The sequence below is a fragment of the Pleurodeles waltl genome, chromosome 2_2 (assembly GCF_031143425.1).
Source record: "Pleurodeles waltl isolate 20211129_DDA chromosome 2_2, aPleWal1.hap1.20221129, whole genome shotgun sequence".
Lineage (NCBI taxonomy): Eukaryota > Metazoa > Chordata > Amphibia > Caudata > Salamandridae > Pleurodeles > Pleurodeles waltl.
In genome coordinates, this window is record NC_090439.1 from 801,627,719 (window position 1) to 801,632,485 (window position 4,767).

At 42.4% G+C, this 4,767-nt stretch overlaps 1 long non-coding RNA gene across 1 annotated transcript; it reads right to left on the bottom strand.

Moving 5' to 3' along the window:
* Positions 1-1,297: 1,297 nt before the first annotated feature.
* On the bottom strand, positions 1,298-2,783 carry LOC138274013 (uncharacterized). Its single transcript, XR_011200362.1, has 3 exons — positions 2,262-2,783; positions 2,088-2,168; positions 1,298-1,709 (listed from the first exon to the last, which is right to left on the bottom strand). It is a non-coding gene; the product is annotated as an uncharacterized lncRNA (long non-coding RNA).
* Between the last annotated feature and the right edge of the window lie 1,984 nt (positions 2,784-4,767).

Below are 4,767 nucleotides of genomic sequence, written 5' to 3' on the forward strand. Positions count from 1 at the left end.
TTTGCACATAACTCACAGTAATAAGTGAAAACACTACAAAAGGACACCACACCAGTTTTAGAAAAATAGCCAATATTTATCTATATAAAACAAGACCGAATACAATACAAATCCAACATACAATTAGGAAAAATATGAATTCTGTAAAATTTACTCAAAACTGCAGTTCCTTGAAGTCGATAGCTCCACCTGGGGCTATCACGGTGTTGTGATCAACAAAACCAACAGTTCAGGCGGGCCAGCTACGGTGTCGGGAAGACCCACAAACAGTACCTTGGATTTGCAGGGCGTCATGATCCTCCCAGTGAGCTCCGGAGAGCAGCGTCACTGACGTTGTGGTGTCGGTGCCGGAGTCAGTGCAGGAGTCTTCAGGCCCTTGAGGTCACACGCGTTGCAGAACAAACTCCAGGCTGATGAAGTCAGGTGAGCCGGCGTGGATGGCATCGGGGCTGCAGTGCGAAGCGGGACATTGTGACATGTGGTGCCCACACGTCACGGTGCAGGCAGCGGCTCGGTGACGGCGTCAGTGAGACCAGGGCTGCGGTGTGAAGCGGGGCGGTGCGACGTGTGGTGTCCACAGGTCACTGTGCAGGCAGCTGCGGCGTCGTTGCTGAATCGCTGTCATCGGAAGGCCCAAGCCAGCGGTGTGGGACGGGACGGTGCTTCGTGACCCTCACGAGCAGTGTCCACAGGCCACGGTGCAGGCAGGATGCCTGGTGACGACACAGGTGTCAATGGTGTTGGCGTCGGTGGACCCGGGCTGCGGTGTGGGATGGGACGGTGCTTCGTGTACAATGTTATGACATGCAGATGGGTGGGCATGTGGGAGACAGAGAGCCTGTGAATGTTAGTGTGGTGGGATTATATAAGGCTGGGGAGGAACTTAGTGCAGGCACGTAGCAACATGTATCTCTCGGGTAGGATTTACCTTATGTGTGCATGGGGTCCGGGGTTTCATGGAGGGAGGTCATGAGCGAGAATGGATGCCCACTTTGCGGAGCAGACAAACCTCCTCATAAAGGAGTGCATCATCTTCCGCTGCACCCAATTTCCAAACTGCCTCCTCCATGCCCCTATTGGAGGAGCCAAGAGAGAGTGCCAGTATAGTGTACCCTTGGCTAGGAGTAATGCTATGTCTGTAAAGCAATCTCATATTTTCTGCATTTTGTTATGTTTATAGATTCCCAGGGAGCAGGCCTCCCATGTGTTGATCCAAATTATAAATGTACAGAGGGGATAAATATATATTTGTAACTATCCTAAGTGAAAAAAAATCAGTCACTGAAAAACATTTATTATCTTTGCCATTCCAATTATTTATTAATTTTTGTCTCTGTCTAGCTCTCACCAATTATATAAAACAAAACTATGACTCGATCACAAACCATTTATACAAACAATTACCCATACACAAATAATCAAAACACATATAACATTTAACATACAATATTCTAAAACAATGTTAAAAAAAAGACTCTTGCACTGAAATCTTTCAATTCAAGAAGTGCTAAACCTTTGCGGCAAGCAGCATTATACTATGAGGTAGTGATCTTTATTATCGCCTTTTCTAGGTCCTTTGTTCCTGGTGCTTATATGCGATACAGTCCCATTTTCAGAACTCCATAATTCCAAAAACACTCCTCATAAACATTGTCGATGCGTTTCGGCCTTTAAATTTTCTGGCCTCTTCTGGACATCAAAGACAGTGCCTACATATACAATTTAACAATATGTTACTCACTAATCAACAAAATCAAAGTCATGTGACAATCATTTCCACCAGGGCTACTGAAAACCCTGTTTACCATACGGTATAATCTGTTCCATATGTTTTGCCATCCTTAGCCATACGTGCAACCACAAAAACACCATACCGCTAAAAAAATTGTGGTCTACCCATCAATTCATGCTTATTTAGTATCTATTCTACTGCAATGATGTACGTTTTTAATAAGTGCCCTGGTTAATGAATACATGCAACATGCCACTATATGTGCCAGCACTCCTCTAATATATCAAGCTTATCCTTGCACTCTTTATTTTACATTTTTTGGCTTTAAAACCATGCACCAAGACCCAAAGCTAACCTTGTCTTCAAAGCGTAGAATACATTTTCATGGTACTTTTTGCTGACGGCAAACACCGTTACTTCAAGTTATTTTCTTTTTCTGCAAGCGTCATTGAAATACTCAAAATTATTATTTTGTAAGTCATGATACATGTTGGACATATATAAATAATAGCGTTTCATGTGTACTTACAAGTAACTTTCAGTTTATTCTGATGAGAGCCCTCCGCGTATGAGCACTTTTGCTGCTGATTTTATCGCTTTGACCGTACGAATCACCTGTTGGGTGATCCGCGTGTGTGCTATAACTCCCGTGATCGACAAAGAAAGGGAAAAAGGACCACTCCCTTTCATATGCCATTTACGAGTCCTTTACCGTGGCGGCCATCTTAACAAGGTGTTATTGCAGCTATAAACTGCAGCTCTACAATTATACCTTTCCTTTGATTCAAATGTAGACAAACAGAACCTGAAAAAATTCAACCTGAACACATTTTTTGAAAAAAAAAAAATTGAAAAAATTGTAGACAAACAGAACCTGAAAAAAAGCAGAACCAAAACCAATTAGAACCTGAAAAAATTAGAACCTAAAAAAATTAGAACCTGAAGAAATTAATTACAACCTGAGAAAATTGGAACCTCAAAAAATAATTAATGAAAATTAAAGAAATTAAAATGGGCTGGAGAAAAACCAATTCCTGATATTTCCTTATTATTAGTCCTTTATTAATGCCCACATCTCATTAAGGTCATTCAGACCTCTTCTAGCCGTAGTGTATTTTTCATTTAGTCTTGCCTTCATTCTAGCCAGAACGGAGGTGCACTCATTAGCTGTTTTTACTTTTTCTGCCACATATAAAGTTGACCACCTTATATCTTCGTCTTTATGACCTTTTTCTATAAAATGTTCAACCAGTGGTGCACTTCGTACTTCGCATCTAATCCTAGACATATGTTGCAAAATACGCACCTTCACTGGTTGTGTGGTCTGTCCTATATAAGTCAGCATTCACGGACATTTGATACAATAAATTACATTTCTCAAAATTGCGGAGGAAGAGAGAGAAGGGTGCCTTTCATTGCTGGATTTACAACTATACGCTTGGCCTTCCTACTGAGGAACTCAGGGTTGCTATTTGCTTCACCGGATGATACAGTTACGGGTGCTATCTTTAAGGCCATGACCTGTGCTATTTATGGAGCTATAAATCACTTTCTTTTTAAGTTTGGTGATCCACAATTTTTCAAGAAGATAAGGTTAAAAGTTTTGAAAGATGCTGCAATATGTTGGCACCAGGTTAAAATGATCACCAAGATAGCCTATTATAATCAGTGGGCTCCGATCTGGGATTCCCCAGGCACACCAGAATGCTTAAAAGATGCACTGGCTAAACCATTACGGACAGCCGGGCTGGAATATTGGGGCGAACTTCTGAGGGAAGCAGTGTTAATTCCTTGGGAAGAATTAAGGGATAAAACTGGTGGCGCTCTGACTAGGTTTAAATATATTGAATTGGAAGCTTGGGCACAGTCCATTCGATTAACCGGCGGGGGGAAAATCCCTTAGTAGAAGATCTTTTTAATGGCTCCTCATGTAGTAATAAGCTATCAACGTGGTAATGGAAGATTCTGGAGCTAATTGATGGTGACTTTAAACTACCTGAGCAACTATGGGGAGGCTCTATGACAAATGAAGTGGCACAGCTAGGATGGCAAGAATCTATGAGAATTTGTTTTGAGGTAAAAAAAAAGCTGCTTCACTGAGGAAAAACCACTTGTATGTGATACACAGAGCCTACATCACTCACTAAAGTAAAGAAAGGGGAAATGATGAACTGTGCTAAATGCGGTGCCCCAAACGCTACTGATATTCATATGTTTGTGGAGTGTCCAGCAATTGCTGCATTTTGTTCTGAGATGGTTGGAACACTGTTGCAGGATTTAGGGAGGGAAATAACTGTAAATCTCCCCCTCGTCGTTTTTGGAAGACTACATGATTGGAAGGGCTGGTCAAAAGAAATGAGGCACTTGCTCTTTTATGCTGTACTTTTGGCTAGAAGGGAGGTCTGCTAGAAGTAGGTTATGATTCCCCCCCATACACGGGAGTTGGCTTGAAGCCCTTTTGAAGACGGCCAAATTGGATCTGAGGGTGGGTGGTCCCGAGAGGAGGCGGAAGAAAGAGAAGCTATGGGCTCCGCTTTTGGAGTGGGGCCCCTCCCCTCAACCCCCACCCTCTATCAGAGCTGCCAAAGGTACACTACCCTCGGGTTATAGTCCAATGATTCAAACCCCATTTTTCATCCGCACCAGCCACAAGGGTGACCACAGGTAGGCTGAGTGGGTGAGATGGGCCTCCTTGGACTGTGTGTCCCCTCTTATACTTTTGGTCAGGGAGAGTGGGAAGCCTGTGGCTTGAAGGTGTGAAAAACTCTTGGAGGTGTATGAGGACTAAACAAAATAATAATAAAAATAAAAATACAAAATTACATTTCTTGTATTGCAATTAGAGAAGCGAAGCTGTTGGTGTATTTTACCATTTACTTCGATGTTCTTCGTATTCTCTGTGCACTTACATGCCACACAGTTATTACATTTGAAGTGACCAATTAGAGGGGGTAAATCTAACATTCCCGCTGATCTTTCTTTTTCTTATCAGTGAAGGAAGCATGTACCAGTACATCATGTATATTGCATCCTCT